Below are 18,480 nucleotides of genomic sequence, written 5' to 3' on the forward strand. Positions count from 1 at the left end.
AGTTTGAGGTATTTCCAACCATTATATGCTTGAAATCCTTGCAAATGTCGATAATGAGTAATGATACAGAAGACATTACAAGAATCATCTTGGGTTAACTTAAATTTGGACTTTTTTTTCATATTTACGATAATAACTTAGGACACTTGTTATGTGTTTATAAGAATGATTGAGTGAAAATAATGCTTAATGAATCTGAAAAATCTTCAATTTATGTGCAGTAGATGAAATGGTTTATAAAGCATTAAGGCCATACATAATTACTTTTGTCTTAACTCTGCACTTTTATTTGTTATGCATGGTTGTATATTTAAGTTTTCATGCCATATGTTTGACAAAATTTGAAAATGAGATTTCAAGGTCAAGGTCATTGTTATTTTAAAGATTTACATCCACGAGTTGTTGCATAATGATTGAAGACAACTTTAGGGAGTATCTATGCATAATGAACCTACAACCCTCTATTTGATTCTAAAAAAAATCTTTTCGAAACCTAGATCATAAATCTGAGCAATTTTACATATTTTTATTTGCAACTGTGTTTGCTTATTGTCAAGTATTTGGTAAAATATTAAGACGATTTAGTCCCTATTTTAATATGTCAACATTTTCAGTTTCTAATTTATGATTTTTATGATTTAAATAGCCTACTAGAAATTTATGAATAGACTTCAATGGATGTAGCTTCCTATGTTTTCAATGTTTTGTATAAATGTGAAAATGAATTTAACATAGTTTTTGAAGTGTAAATATAGAATATTTCAGTAGGATAGTTGTTACTATTATCATCTAAAACTATCATGAAAAAAAGGTTTATTATTGGAAACAATTTTATAGTGACCAATTTTGTAGGATTTAATTACTTGTGCAAGTGATCATAATAAGTTTGTCCAAGTTGCATGTATTCATGGTTGCAGTCTTATGCTTTAATTACTATACCAAATAACTATTTTTGACTAATTTTGGCTGGTCCATTGTTTTACTTGGGACTTTTGAAGGATAATATGCTTCTTAATTTGTAATAGTAGCTTCTCTTGTTGCAACATTCAGTATATGAGTCTCACGATTGAAGCAATGCCATAATTATTTTTCCTTAATAATTGGGATTGAGAATTTTTAATTGATGAATTTGGAAATGTTGGTGGGACAATACATTTTGTGATCCCATTTCATAAACATATCATATTTATTAGATTTTATGATGAATAGAGGCATATTCCTCCTCCAATTACCTTGTTATAGGTAGGTTAGTATTCATACCCTTATATGTGAATTTGTAATAGAAGCATAATCTTTTAGGTTGTTTTGACATACTTTTGTGGTTATGGTGTAAATATTCAATAAGTGGAAGTTATTTAGCATAATCTAAAAGATAAAATAGGTTGATCTAGCTTAATGCATACACATGGCATTTTGGTGGAATTTATTTATAGTCTTACTTAGAGGTCATGTATAAGTATGAAAAGAGCACATGCTATCTTCTTTTAAACTTGAGGATAAAATTTCTTTGGAATTGGTTCAAAGGGAAAGTTATCCCTAACTTCTTATGTTATATCCTTATATTGAAATAAAATAATGAACATGATTACATGATAACTAAGTTAGTCATAATATTAAAAAATAAATCAAAATCGAGTATTACTGTTTAATGTGACCTCTACTTCTCTATATTACTGATTGTTGGTAAGTTAATACCTTACAACTTGGACGCAAATATGGCATATATATAGCATTGTTATAGTAGAGCAATCCACACATCTATTAGTATGTCATCATTTGAAACTCCTTTTGATATTTACAATCTTCAACTTTGAATATTTCATATGGAAATAAGGAGAGAGGGAGGATTTTATAAGGGATGCCTTGAGGGCTAAAATGTTTGTTGAGAAGATCAAGCATATTCATATAAAAGTACATGAGAAATTGCAGAATTAATAAGAAAAATACAAGGCCAAACATGATCAACACAAAATAGAGAAATCATTCAATGCAGGTGACAAAATATGGTTGCAATTAAAAAGGAAAGGCTACAGGGCCCTAGAAAGAAAATCAAGGATTTGAGATATGGTCCCTATGAGATACTGGAAATGATGGGAGATAATTCCTATAGAGTCATTCTTCCCCCGTATATGTGTATTTACATCATTGTGAATGTGGAGAATCCAAAACTTTATGAGCCTTATATGTTAGATCACGAAGAGTAACAGGTACTACCTTTTGTGGAGAATTTTGCGCTAGATGCTCAGGAAAAGTTGAAAGAACATACAACTATTCATAAGAGGTTTATAACTACAAGATAAGGGGGAAATTACCTTTCAAAAATTGGGTTGAAAAGAAAACATCCAGGAAAATCTAAATGGTACACTCGAGAGGTGGAAGAACAATTTTTTGCCTCATTTAGTAGAAGCTTTTGGGGACCAAAATCCTCCCAAAATTGGGAGGTATGATCCAAATTAGATCATTGTACTACTTTTCATTCATCTCAATTATTTGAAAGTGGAAAAATTGAAGGAATTATCTCATGGGACCATTTTTACCAGTGGGACCCAGTTTGGGAAATTAGGGTTTGAAACCTTATGGGAGCATTTTTAAGCATCAAATGACATTTTTTGGGGGTAGATATTTTTTTCATTAGTGCTAATCCTATTTTTCATATTCTACACATAAATGTATTTCCAACAACATAAGAATCTCCTCAATCAGAGTTTATAGGAAAAAGTTATGCCATTTAAGAGTTGACCTTCCTTTTTTCACCACCATAATTCAAGAGGATTCTATGTCAACCCTCATTATTCAATGAAAAGGTGGTAACTATGTGATAATGAATAAAAATGTTCGACACCTAATCCATTAAGAGTCCTAGTGTGGAATGTGAACAACCATTTTAGTCCAAGGGACCACTTGGAATATGAAAACGAAAGGTCATAACAGATTGTATACAAATGTATATCTTATTAATGGAATGTATCTCATGCCTATATTTCATATCTTGTATATCATTTGCATTATTTAACATGGTACCTGTTATCACAAAATCTAGTCTTGATAGGCTATTGACCAGGAAGACCTTGTGTAACTCTTTCAGACCTACTTTTGGTTGAGGCTTAACCTCCTCAACCTGAGAGGGCTCTCTCACTAGATTAAAGATTTTGATAATGAATTAGATAGCTAACTCTATGAAACAAGTGAAGAAACATGAATGGTTGAACACAATCAGTAAACATCCATTGGGCTTATGGAGTCAAGAAATGCTTCAGTATGACAATAAAATTAGCTTTACATGGAAGTCAGGGCATCTAGAATTCAACATATGGAGAGTACATCAGTAGCATAAAGGAAAACACAGTCTACAAATGTATGAAGGAAGTTAGAGCATAACCAATGAATTCTAAGTAATCATACATTCATACCACTGTAAGTAATGAGAAGAGGAGAACCATAAGACATTTTGAACATTGAATTCCTTCTGAATCCTGAGAAGCAAAGCCAAATACTGTATTACTTAAAACAAAGTCTTCTACAAAAGCACCATATGAGAGTTCTTTACAAAAAATTCCAACCCATTGTACATTAGCTCCTCTCCTATATATAGAGCTCTTTACATAACAGAGATTCCTCCCTCGGCATGAGGGGAATTCGAATTCCACCTATTATGACACCTATTGACACTTAAAACTAATTATTAAATCAAACTAACTGTTAACTGGTAGTCCTAGAGACCTAAAACAATTAGGAGTGTAACTCCTCATTATGATTAAAACAACCTTATATAGGAATTAAACACTCCTTATGACACCTATAAATCCATGAATTCGAATTTGGTAGTGCTCATAATCCTCCAGCTGGCCCTTGATGACTCATCCTTTTACTGTTCATAGAAACTAGGAGACTGTTCCTTGCTATGTTCTTGCTGAAAAAGAGGTCTTGGGACAGAGCTCATATCTTCTCATAAAAAATGTATTTAGGAAAAATGAAGGAGGCTTTTCTGAACCAATCCATGCTGAACACAAACCTCTCTCTGGCTTTTGAAACATCTTTCCTACCGCTCAGAATGTGTCTTTGAAAAACAGGTGTAAAACTGGAGAAATATGCTTGTGAAAAACTGCACCTATAGCAGTTTCGTAGCGCGAGTTTGGTCATTCATTTCTTTCAGATCATAATGGATTTGAAGAGAGTGGAATAGTTTTTTGTACTTTAGTATCTTAGGCATGAAAACCTCTTTCAATTTTTAGAGATGATTTTTTAACTACTCAAAAACTCTTCCAGAAGTTGACTGGTAAAAACAAGGAGACAAAGTTCCTCCTTTTTTGCTTTTGGTCTCCACAAGGATCTTTGAAATCAATTATCCCCTTTGTTTCTTTTAATTGCAATAAAATGCATTTGATTATTTTGTTTTCCATGCCATGTGTACCTTGCTCCAAAAAGACTTACCTTTGTCCATGAAAAATGGCTCATCGAATGATAATATGCAGCTACAGTAGTTTCGTAGCGCGCTACGAAACTGCTGTGCATTAGGCATCACCTACAACAGTTTCATAGCGCGCTACAAAACTACTGTGTAATTTCAAAAACACAGTTTTGAGACCAAAATTTAATTTTTTTGATCTTTCTTTTGCTTTAAATGGCTTTTTCAATTGCCATGAAGCTGTTCAAACTGAATATATGGACACCATTCTTCAAGGTAAGCAAAAAGGTAATTCATCAAAACTTTGGACTCAACCTTACTTGCTTATGTGATTTATCTTAGCTACAGATGTTCTTCATGATGCCTTAGTTGTGTCTTCAGATCTTCAAAACTATATTCCTCTTGTTGAGATATGACTATCTTACCTGAGTTGAAATGGAGAACTGCCTCGCTTGAGCCTTCAAAGAACTCTTATGTATGCTAACCTTCAGCTTGCCAAGTGCTTCTTATGCATGAAAGGAACACGAAAATGACCAAGACCAATTCTTCCTTACCTTACCCTTTTTCTTTGAAACTTTTTCAGTGATAACAGTGGCTCCACTTGAGATAGTGTGCCCTTGTGGTACGCTAAGAACTCGCAGGTCCAGTGCTTCATCCTTTATGATTACATAAATATATTTGACCAGCATCCCCTTTAAGCTACCTGGGCCTTCACGTCGGTCTTAAGCTTGATGATCACTATAGGAGAAAGAAATCTATATCTACTGAAAAATGCTCAGTCAACGTTGAGCTTATTTTCATTTTGCTACCTACCTACTAGCTGCAGTTTCCACTTTAGGTCAAGCAACATGATATTTCCAATAAAGACAATCAATTTTCTTTTCTGATATTGGAGGCTCTTGACTACATTATACCTCAAAATAACCATGATAATGAGATGACCAAATCAACTTATAATGTACCTGATCTTCATAATGCAAATGAAAATGAAATACTGGTGTGCAAAGCTTTGCCATGTATTCATTTATAGGGTCAAAGAAGACATGGTTATTTTGATGATCATCATAACATTCTACATCTTTAGACAACTGATTCTCAACCACACAATATTCCTTTGATATGTTATCCAACTGCTTTTCTAAATGATTCTCACAAACAATGTAATCTTCCCCCTTATTATGATCATTTATTTCTGTAAGCTGGTGAGAAGTTTGACATAAAAAAACAACCTTTTCCTCTGCCTGAGGGTTATAAAAGCTATCTTCTAGTACTTCCTCTTGGTATTTGCAATCAGTTTCATACTCTTTATGATCAAAAGACTGGAAAGTTTGCTGCATCTTCTCATTCATATCAGAGGATTGAACATGGTTTTCATAAGTAAACCCCTGCTGGCTTTCATGTTGCATTTCATGGGATGTTATACTTTCTTCTTGGTGTTGAAATGTATTGTTATGAAGAGCCTCTAAAATTTCTTCATCCATAAACTCATCATCATCATAACAATCCTCCAAATATTGAATAAAACGCAAAGAATTTTTACAACAATCTTGGACCAGCAACAAGGAGGGATGACACTCTTTATACATCTCATAGAATTCATCATGAAAATTAGCAAGTGAATATATTGAATAATTTTCCAAACTTTTATACCAAGACCATGCTTTTCCTTCTAAAGTGGTCATAAACATCCTCATGAGACAATCTTCAGGGAACTGAACCTTAAGACTGCGTACATGCATATGAAACCTAACCAAATGAAGAGCAGCATTGTCTTTCTTTTCATCTTTGAATATTGGAAGATCCTCTAACCAATCAACCTTTGGCATAGGATTTGGAAAACCAGGGATATGAGACCGATTCATAGGATCATACCTGGCATTCATTCTTGCAGTGGAACCCATCTTGGAACTTCATAAAGCTACTGATATTCTAGCTGTGGAGTCACCTTCCAACTTGTTATTCGATGTGTGGAGTCACCAAGGTAGTTTTGCAGCCTCAAAAAGATGTTTGAGCTCCTGCTACCTTCAGAAGTTCAGCCTCTTAATTTCGGGAATAAATAGACTTCAGGCTCCCGGAAGACGCACCAAAATGTTATCACAAAATCTATCCCTAATAGGCTGCTGACTAGGAAGACCTTGTGTAACTCTTTCAGACCTACTTTTGGCTGAGGCTTAGCCTCCTCAACCTAAGAGGGCTCTCTCACTAGATTAAAGATTTTGATAATGAATTAGATACCTAACTCTATGAAACAAGTGAAGAAACATGAATGGTTGAACACAATCAGTAAACATACATTGGGCTTATGGAGTCAAGAAATTCTTCAGTATGACAATAAAATTAGCTTTACATGGAATTCAGGGCATCTAGAATTCAACATATGGAGAGTACATCAGTAGCATAAAGGAAAACACAGTCTACAAATGTATGAAGGAAGTTAGAGTATAACCAATGAATTCTAAGTAATCATACATTCATACCACTGTAAGTAATGAGAAGAGGAGAACCATAAGACATTTTGAACATTGAATTCCTTCTGAATCCTAAGAAGCAAAGCCAAATACTATATTACTTAAAATAGAGTCTTCTACAAAAGAACCATATGAGAGTTCTTTACAAAAAATTCCAACCCATTGTACATTAGCTCCTGTCCTATATATAAAGCTCTTTACATAACTGAGATTCCTCCCTCAGCATGAGGGGAATTCGAATTCCACCTATTATGACACCTATTGACACTTAAAACTAATTATTAAATCAAACTGACTGTTAACTGGCAGTCCTAGAGACCTAAAACAATTAGGAGTGTAACTCCTAATTATGATTAAAAAAACCTTATCTAGGAATTAAACAATCCTTATGACACCTATAAATCCATGAATTCGAATTTCGTAGTGCTCATAACCCTCCATCTGGCCCTTGATGACTCATCCTTTTACTGTTCCTAGAAACTAGGAGACTATTCCTTGCTCTGTTCTGGCTGAAAAATAGGTCTTGGGACAGAGCTCATATCTTCTCATAAAAAAATGTATTTAGGAAAACTGAAGGAGGCTTTTTTGAACCAATCATGCTAAACAAAAACCTCTCTTTGGTTTTTGAAACATCTTTCCTACCACTCATAATGTGTCTTTGAAAAACAGGTGTAAAAGAGGAGAAATATGCTTGTGAAAAACTGCACCTACAGTAGTTTTGTAGCGCAATTTTGGTCATTCATTTCTCGCATATCATAATGGATTTGAAGAGAGTGGAAGAGGTTTTTGTACTTCAGTATCGCAGGCATGAAAACCTCTTTCAATTTTCAGAGATGAATTTTTAACTGCTCAGAAACTCTTCTAGAAGTTGACTGGTAAAAACAAGGAGACAAAGTTCCTCCTTTTTTGCTTTTGGTCTCCATAGGGATCTTTGAAATCAATTATCCCCTTTGTTTCTTTTAATTGCAATAAAATGCATTTGATTATGTTTTTTTCCATTCCATGTGTACCTTGCTCCAAAAAGACTTACCATTTTGCATGAAAAATGGCTTATCGAATGATAATCACGCTACGAAACTGCTGTGCATTAGGCATCACCTACAGTAGTTTCGTAGCACGCTACAAAACTGCTGTGTAATTTCAAAAACACAGTTTTGAGACCAAAATTTAATTTTTTTGATCTTTCTTTTGCTTGAAATGGCTTTTTCAACTGTCATGAAGCTGTTCAAACAGAATATATGGACACCGTTCTTCAAGGTAAGAAAAAACGTAATTCATCAAAACTTTTGACTCAACCTTGCTTATGTGATTTCTCTTAGCTACAGATGTTCTTCATGCTACCTTAGTTGTGTCTTCAGATCTTCAAAACTATATTCCTCTTGTTGAGAGATGACTGTCTTACCTGAGTTGAAATGGAGAACTGCCTCGCTTGAGCCTTCAAAGAACTCTGATGTATGCTGACCCTGAGCTTGCCAAGTGCTTCTTATGCATGAAAGGAACACGAAAATGACCAAGACCAATTCTTCCTTACCTTACCCATTTTATTTGAAACTTTTTCAGTGATAACAATACCATAGCTACTACATTCCTAAACTACTCAATCTTGTTTGAGCTACTAGTTTTGTGGCCTTTTATGTGCATATTAGTCTTATGCACATCAATCCCATGCTTTTGAGTCTTTTCTCATAACTTTTACCTAACATTCCCTATGAACCTGATGCTCTACCTATCTCTAAACCTACCAATGCTTAGAGATTCCTTCAACATTTGTTCTCTAAGAAATTATTTTTTTGTAGTGAACATGGACCTAATATAACCCTAACTCTCTTGTCATGCTTTGTCATGATCAATGTGTCATCCAAGGGAGTGATAAAAAAATCAATCAAAATGTACACACCAAGGAGGGTTCAATGGGTGATGAGTTCAATTTTTCCATTGCTCTTATGAGTATTCACATTGGTTTACCATTTCTTTGTCATGGTCTTCTAACTATTAGAGCAAGCTATAAGATTAAGGGATGTGTGGCCCCTATTGCAATGTAGCATGTGATTCCTTATATATATTGATGTTGTTATATCCATTCATATGAATGGGAATACATAGGTATATTTTATGGGTGGAATGGAAGATGGAACCCAAAGCATCAGTGCTTAGTTTTTCCTCATGAAAAAAAAATTGAAGCAAATCCTTGTTGATATCCAAGTTGATAAAAAATATATTTGTATCTGCTAACTAGGGACTCATTTATCAAAGAAATTTCCTTTTTGGAGCCATTTTAGAGCACCTATTGTGGCCATAGCCATTTTTTCATTTTTTAAGGCTTCTAGTTTGAGTTCTTGTTTGAGCTAATTAATATGTAGATATATGTGATTTATACTTTTGAAAAGCTCCAAATTCAATGCATCAAGTTGAGAGACACCTTGTGGTGTTTCTAGTTCCTATATGGAGCATAACAAGTGATGAAAAAGGGAGTTTCTAGTATTTCCAGTGAATTTCCTATTAAGGAACGGCCCATCAGTGCGATTTCATCAGAGTTGTGATTGACGCTTTTCTAGTGAATGACCTAACAAAGAATATCCAGGAGTTGTGTTTTTCCTCTCACATCCACATCTAGGTAATTGTGATTCTTCTCCACATTAATATTTATTGAACTAGAATTATTTATGTAGGTGCTACCCCTTTGAATGCGCAGTATTAGTCTTAGTAGAGGTTCAAGAAGAAAAATACAGTCAAGCTCAAACTTCTCCATATGGTTTTTGGTGGTGGATTTTTCAAGTAGTGTGCCATAATATGATCTCTTGTTCCAACTACACTAGTTATTATAGACCCAAGACAATTAATAGACATCGAAAGAAGGTAAATACATTGATTTATCTAGAGTAAAGCTTGGGACATGATAGAAGCATATAGTGGAATAAGATATATGCATTTTAGTTTGATGGGGGCCTTTCTATTGGGGAATATTGAAGTTACACATTTAAGAGTTGGCTAGCATTGTTTTTCAGGAGGTTTGTTAATCACATATCATATTTTTAGGTGTTTTTTTTGGTTTTGAATGAGCTTATCTTATACCATGTCATCACAAGAGTTTATTATTTGTATGAAGCAATTTATGATCCAAGAGAAAGAGCAAGATTTCTCTCTAGATATGATTAGAATTGATGATGCATTAGAGTTGTTGATTATCCTAATTTATTCCGCTATTTTTGAGATGGTAAAAATGATAAAAAACACTCTTGTTGATATGAAAATTTGTCTACAACATGCATAGGAAAAGATTTATTTTTTGCAGCTTGAGTCACAACTTCATCCAGATGAGTTATAGAGGAAAGGCATCATTCTAAACTTGTTCTTTTTTAAACAAATCCTCCATTTTATGTTGAAAAAGACAACCATTAACATCCAACAAGTATTCAAATAAATAAAGTTGATGTTGATCCCCATCAAGTGCCAATTTCAGAAGGAATTTTGCATAAAGATGCAGAAGTTTAGGTTCCACTTCCCAAGTGTTATAGACATTTTTGTGCCTTACAGCATTGAGCATGAAATTTCCATAATCTAAGGGATCCAAAGTCCCTAAACATGTTGTTCCTACCCCTAGAGGAACAAGGCTAACAAAACACAGCAATTCACAGAAGTTCTCCACCAAAAACTCCTCAAAAACAAGTCAATTCAGGATCAATTCAATGGCTCCACTAGCTGTCTGCGCTGAATGTCAAAGCCAACAATGGCTACCTGCACTGCAACGCAGGTAGAAGCACTACCAGGGTGCGTTGAGCGAGAATTTCCAAATGGCAAGTTCATTCCAAGAGGTGTCAAGACCCAGGAAGCTTCCAGAATCTTCCTCAATGACACTTGCCTCAATGAATTCGACTGGTGATGAGTAAGAGGTTCCCAATCTCCAAGTGGAAGCAAGAACCTCCAAGTGGAATCAAGAATTGACAGAGGGAGAGGACACTAGTCAGATCTCAAGATGACTCATCCTCTCTCCAAACATCTATATATGGATCTCTGCTCCATGAGATCTAGAGGCTGGAATTTTGTTATTGCAAAGAATTGCTATTGGTTTGAGACTTGAACTATTGGGCGCTTAATGCTTTGAAGGGGGTGAAGATAGGAATTCCATTTGCTGGGAAGGAGATGCTGGATTGGAGCCCTCTGGGTTGTATCTCTTCCTGAACCTTATTATTCATCAATAAAGCTATCTTGGTTTCTCCTATATACTGATGTATCTTTGATGTATGATTGCATTAGTATGTTTAGTTTATTTCTAATCCTGAACTAGTTATGAATATGAATCCATGTCTTGTGTAGTGTTCTCTTCTTGTGATCTTGCAGAAACCTTTTGAAGCTGGGCGAGCGAGAAGGCAAGTAGCTGGGAACCCTCAAAGAGAAGAGAGACCGGATCGAGGGACAAACGGAAGACACCGGTTAGTCCATCTATCTCTCTTCATTCTTAATTCATAAAGGAAGAATACTAGAATAGCTGTCTCTGTTTGTTGCTAAGGCACTGTCACACCTTAGGTGGATAGGATCGTCCTGCATAGGCATTTTTCCCCACAACAAATTGGTGACTCCACTCGGGAAATCTGTTTAGTCATTTTATTTGTGCTTCCATCATTGTTTGTTTCATAGACTCAACAGCAACAATCGAACTGCATCTGCTATTCTCAGATGCAAAATAGACAGTTGCTGCTTTGATCCAATCACTGGATTTGTCTATGATCTGAACAATGGACTCACAAATGATTTGATGATCCTTTGTGATAGATCTTAGTACTCCCTCAAAGCATCCCTTTGATTGTACCTTGCTTGTTGCTTTTATTTGGCCTGAAACAGTAGATTAATCAGTAATCTGTAACGCAGAACCCAGTGAGAAACTCTCGTTTCTCCTTCAGCGCAACCCCTGTGAAGAGGTTCTGCATTTCAACGCAGGTCCTGTGAAGGCTACCTGTGCTGAATGTCAAAACCCCTGTGTTGAGGTTGCGCTGATCTAGTTAGGCCTTGTGCAGCTGGGGTTCTCTGCTCTGTTTTGCCTGGTTTTGATCTCTGATTTTTGCAGCCTGTAACCAGCATAGGTACCAGTCTGATAACTCCTTTTCTCTGCTTAAATTCCGCCTCCTTTTGTACAAAAAGACTGTGAGTGTTTTTATGTGTTTGTGGCGTCATTTACAGTTTTCCTTTGCATGAGTGAAATAATCATCCTGTAGCCCTTGATTCAGATCTGTTGATTGCGATCTTAGGAGAGAGTTCATTGGCTGTTTACAGTGGATTATACATTTACTTTTGCTTTCGGTTTGAGTTTGTCTCTTTTAAGTGTCAAAACAAGTATTCATTTTGGAAATCGTTAAGTGTTGTAATCTCTTCTACCCTCTCTGATTTCGAAAAATTAAACTTGTTTGTATTTGTCATTTAAAAGCAAATTCAAAGTTGTACAAAAAGATTTCTTTGTAGGCATCAATACTAAGAAAGCAGAAAACAAACACCTGCATTGTGCATTTGCATCTTGATAGTTTGCATGTTTGATTTAGGAAAAGTGCATTAGAGTGTGCTGATTGCTCTTTGAGAAAAGATGGTGTCTTTCTTTTCCCTTTGTAGCTAGGATTTTCATAAGTTGAAAAGATATAAAGCTTGCTTATCATCTTTAGACTGCATTTAGGAATTTGTATCATACATCTCGTGGTGAACCTTGAAAGGCAAACTTTAAAAAGATCAACCTAAAATAAATTGAATGAACTTAACAACGCTTTGCAACATAACGCACAACATAGAGGTCTAGGCTAGAGACGTGTTCCGGCGTCGTAAAGCCTGGTGACTGTCGATCTCGTTGATGGTGGGTGATTCCTCCTGAGGGACGATAGCGCCAGTACGGATTGTGCTCCCACGTACCATCGCGTATATATTGGGAGACCCCTATAGGCATAAAACCTTTATCCTTAGGAAGTCGTGCCGGCCGCCCTACTGATCACAATGCACTAAACACAGCATTCAGGAAGATCGACCGCCCGTACCTTAAAAAGTATTCTGTGGTTTTGTGAAAAGTTTGGCACACCCTCTACCTAGAACTCCAGAGCAGTTCCTTTTGGCCTTTTTCAGACTCTATAACGGAAAGAGTCCATCCGAGCATTTGTCACTTCGGGCTCGTTAAAACATCGAAGGATACTAGAGTCATCTTTAGCTTTTTCTCGACTCTTTAAAAGTGAAAAAGCAAGTTGTGTCTAAAGCGTCGTTAAAATTTATTTTAAACGGAACAATCACCCCTATTCCTGCGTTGATCTTTAGGTTGAGAAAATGGAGCACACCAACCAAGGAATTCCCCTTGGTGGAAATCCTAGTCCCTTCTCCTCTTGGGGAGATGTTGGTGCGCCCCACATGGCCACATTGTCGCTTCCAGGACTGACAATAGGCTTGTCTGTCTGGCTCTTCTCAACCAATGTCGTTCAGAACACCACTATTCCTGAATAGTCGAATCAACAGTTAGACCAGACCAGAGTTGCCCACCAGCCTTCTACTTCATCTAATTCTTCCTCTCCCCCTTCCTCTTCGCTTGACGGAACTGGTAAAACAAAAAACCAAGTTCCTAAGGAGAAGAAGGAAAAGAAGAAGAAAGAGAAGAAGAAGAAGGAGCCAAAAGCGACTGGGGGCAAACAAGTGGCGTCTGACAAAAATCCACACACAACACTGACTAGGCCTAAATCGCCATGTGTCATATGCAAGGGAGACCACTTCCACAGAGATTGTCCCTGCATCCCTCGGATACTAAGGGACTGGTCTCCCCGTTTGCACAATTCGGTGGCGTCAACCTCTGATAGCCATGTTGACAGCTCACCGTCAACTAGTGAAAGTGAAGTCACAGGACAAAGAGGGAAAGCTAAATTTCCCTGCAAACTGTGTGAAGGCGACCATGCCATCCACCATTGTCCCTTCTTAGATGAGGCTAAAAGATTTTTGGAAGATCGCCTGGTTTTACCAGTGCAACTTCCTCCTGGATATCAAAAACTCCTGCCAAGTCCTTCACCAGTTGAGAACCCGGCTAGCCCGCTCAGGTGGTCAGCCGAAGCACCTATCATTGAAGATGAATCGTCTGAATCCATGCCTGATGAAAGTCAAAAGGTTGAGGCAGCAGTTGACCCGGTTTTGCCTTCAGAGGCTCTATCTTCGAATGATACCATCACAGAGGAGAATAAAGACGACACCGTCCAAATTCTCTTCATCAACACAGACTCCAATGAACCAGGGGGCAATCTGCCCATTCCTTTATCGCAGGAAGGAACTTCGTCAGAGTCATACCCGGTCGTCTATTCGGTCCCACCACCAAGCAACCTAGTTGTCTCGTTCGACTGGAACCAACTAGGCAGACCCCGTTTGCCAGCAAGCATACCATTCAGAATTATCGTTCAAATATACAGAATGGTAATGGCTGGCACCATTATTGACGAAGGGGCATCTGTGAGTATCCTTTCCTCTATTGCTTGGAAAGTGCTTGGTTCGCCAACGCTTTTGCCTGAAATGAGAAATCTGACAGGCTTTGATAAAGGAACCAGTCGACCTCTAGGGATCCTCCCCAATGTGCCCATTACATTGAAAGGGAAGACCGTTCAAATGAACGTGATGTTCGTTCAAGGACCCTTGGATTATAACCTACTCCTTGGACGAGACTATATATATTGCATGGGAGCCATCGTCTCCTCACTCTTTAGAGTAATGTGTTTTCCGCACGAAGGAAGAGTGGTCAAGCTCGTGGACCAGCTTTCATTTCCCGGATCACGCATTGCAAATAGTCATATACCATCCGTAAATGGTCTCTTCATGCAAGAAATGTCTCAATCCACAGTCCGTCCTCTTGATGAGCGCGAGTAATCCGGGAGGATATGACTGGAACCCAGGGGGCATGCGCCCTGGTCTGCTTCGGCAGGAAAACTTTGGGTATAAGGTAGGTTTCCGCGGGAGAATATGACTAGTCTGTACCCCGCCCTTGCTGGAGAGGGGTTATTCTAGAATAAGATTCTTTTGTCAAAGTTATGTGAGTTGACAGACAGAGTCTCTCACCTTTGTCTATTTCGGTAGACATTGCTGAAGAAGTGTTTTGTTTGAAAGATTAACGAGACAATCTTTGGGTAACCTGAAAGAAGTAGGCCTCTCGCGGTAAAACAAATGTTTTATTGTACTAAGAAGGGGTAACCTTGAAATCGTACTTTATGCCTGGAGGCATGCAAACCTTTTGGAGTGCAAGCAAGGGGCGGCTATTTAATTTTTTAAATTTTTAGGTCCTTCCCTTTAAACCTGTAGGTCTAACCCTTTAAACTCGTAGGATTAGTCGTTTCCGAACTTGCATAAAGAAAGGATGCAGGGCATAGCTTTGGTAAGGCGCAAGCTCCATAAAAAATGGAATCTTACATGAGACATTCTTATCATATGACTGGATAATCGAGCAGTTTTAGCACACAGTTCACGCTCATTAAAAAATAAACGCAAGATCCGAGCAGTTTTAGCACATAGTTCATGCTCGTTAAAAAATAAACATAAGGATGAGCAAGTGTTTCAATCCGCGTTTAAGCTCGTTAAAAAATGAACTACCCGGTAAATAACCACTGCGAACGTAAATTATCAGCCATTAAAGCCTTGGTCGTGTTTGCACCGTCACCTCCACTTTTCCATTGGCCGATCGTTCACCTCCATATGATTGTTTACCCATTTTGAGGAACAGCTGCGAAGAGTGATTTCAATAGCCATCCTTGTGACACTGCCGTGATTGGAAAATTCCAAGCCTTACCTGGAATCAGCTGCTAACCCGTTTCATCACTCGTTCCTCAAAAGACGAGTCTTCTTTAAGCTCTTTTCATCTGACTCGTAAAATATGAAAAGATTGCCGAGTCCTTGGCCTTCCAGCTCGTTAAAGGGGCAGGAAGTGCTATCCCTCCTCTAGATTTTAATCTTTTTGGACCTGAGGGATTATTGCACAAAAATATCGAGTGCTTGTTTTATTCGGCTCGTTAAAACTATCGAAAACTCATCCCTTCTGTATTGTTTTATACTTTTTCGGACCTAAGGGATTAGATGACGAAAAAGGACTTTTGGAGTTAACTTTATGTACCTTTTCAGACTCTCTAAAAATGAAAAGGACCGAGTTATCTTTGTCATTAGACTCGTTAAAATCATTAAATAGCGACAAACTTGTCTTTAGACGAGAACGCGTTTCACTATCACTAGGCTCGTTAAAACATAGCGATGGGCTTGCCCGAAGGGTAGGTTATAGAACAAGCATATGTTATCCTCCTCAAGCTTGACAAAAATAAAGAGGTACTGGTCAGCAATGACTGGGGAAAATTGGGAGAAACTTAAGAAAACTTTGATGGTAGCAAGTCGCTCTTGAACATGACACTTTTCCTTCGTACCACAATCAGGTTGGGTTGTTTCATTCACCGGTCACATCACCATGGTCTCACCATACCATCCATATTTGGGGTAATGCTACCGATCCATCACATCAGTGTCACCATATGTTCAAGAGAAGTCGTTCAGAAAAGTCAACCGTGTCCCATCCACTGCCATACATTATCCTTCATTCTTTCATGACCGCCACCCTGAATCATATGTCACAGATCGTTTTCACCTCCATCAAAATCATTAGCTCCGTTTCGTGTCATTGATGTGGGATTCATTAAGGCCCTCCTTTGACGGATCACTTCTTGTCGACATCAACTCATTATCCAAGAAGTTGATCTAGGAACAACCCCTTCAGTACTTTGAAGCTTGCATGCCTCAATGGCAAGTTTCTCACTTCCGGCGACAGGTATACATCAATGACCTTCGACCGAAAGATTTTGCGTGGTGTTTGACGCCAAGTCCTGTATTCACACCACGTGAATTGTACTGCAGTACCTTGAGGGTCATTATCATTATCGGTGATTCCTCTCGCGCTTGTTAACGGTTTACCTCATTGACCGGTAATCAAGCGATGTCTTTCCATGTTCGACTTCAGAACATTTCTCACATGGATCGACTTGTACTTAGAGTGAAGATCGAACGAGTTTGAAGACTCCAGATCTAGTTCCATCCATCCGGGCTGCGATATATATTCAGGAAAGATAAAGACATTGACATGTACATCATTGCAGCAGATAATCATCCTACCCAAAGGATGATAATTTCATCAAAATTATCAGTCTACCATCAGACGATTGTCTGTTCTATGTACAGGAAAATGAATTTATAAAGCTGAGCATGGGAATGCTCGCCTCAGCTAGATCATGAAAGCAGTATGAAAAATAATGTATTGTATTGTATCTTATTACAGGTCTCCTCCCAACATTGGATGAACTTTGGATCCTCCTGATAAAGCATTTCACCCGATAAACGCCCTCATACTTTAGGGGGCAACTGTTATAGATATTTTTGTGCCTTACAGCATTGAGCATGAAATGTCCATAATCTAAGGGATCCAAAGTCCCTAAACATGTTGTTCCTACCCCTAGAGGAACAAGGCTAACAAACCACAGCAATTCACAGAAGTTCTCCACCAAAAACTGCTCAAAAACAAGTCAATTCAGGATCAATTCAATGGCTCCACTAGCTGTCTGCGCTGAATGTCAAAGCCAACACTGGCTACCTGCACTGCAACGCAGGTAGAAGCACTACCAGGGTGCGTTGAGCGAGAATTGCCAAATGGCAAGTTCATTCCAAGAGGTGTCAAGACCCAGGAAGCTTCCAAAATCTTCCTCAATGACACTTGCCTCAGTGAATTCGACTGGTGATGAGTAAGAGGTTCCCAATCTCCAAGTGGAAGCAAGAACCTCCAAGTGGAATCAAGAACTGACAGAGGGAGAGGACACTAGTCAGATCTCAAGCTGACTCATCCTCTCTCCAAACATCTATATATGGATCTCTCCTCCATGAGATCTAGAGGCTGGAATTTCGTTATTGCAAATAATTGCTGTTGGTTTGAGACTGGAACTATTGGGAACTTAATGCTTTGAAGGGGGTGAAGATAGGAATTCCATTTGCTGGGAAGGAGATGCTGGATTGGAGCCCTCTGGGTTGTATCTCTTCCTGAACCTTGTTATTCATCAATAAAGCTATCTTGGTTTCTCCTATATACTGATGTATCTTTGATGTATGATTGCATTAGTATGTTTAGTTTATTTCTAATCCTGAACTAGTTATGAATATGAATCCATGTCTTGTGTAGTGTTCTCTTCTTGTGATCTTGCAGAAACCTTTTTGAAGCTGGGCGAGCGAGAAGGCAAGTAGTTGGGAACCCTCAAAGAGAAGAGAGACCGGATCGAGGGACAAACGGAAGACACCGGTTAGTCCATCTATCTCTCTTCATTCTTAATTCATAAAGGAAGAATACTAGAATAGCTGTCTCTGTTTGTTGCTAAGGCACTGTCACACCTTAGGTGGATAGGATCGTCCTGCATAGGCATTTTTCCCCACAACACCAAGGCATCATCAGAACTTGGGAAGAGCTTGTTAGCAATAATAAAATAATAGGTCTTAGATAAGATAAGAAGGTATCCTTTCATACTCTAAATTATTCAAAACCCATCAAATTTTGAAGTGTTTTATTTTTTCGAGACAGTTCCACTTCACATGTTTTTGCTCCTC

The sequence above is a fragment of the Pinus tabuliformis genome, chromosome 3_1 (assembly GCF_031772625.1).
Source record: "Pinus tabuliformis cultivar Carrire ecotype Pingquan chromosome 3_1, CPIR1, whole genome shotgun sequence".
Taxonomy (NCBI): domain Eukaryota; kingdom Viridiplantae; phylum Streptophyta; class Pinopsida; order Pinales; family Pinaceae; genus Pinus; species Pinus tabuliformis.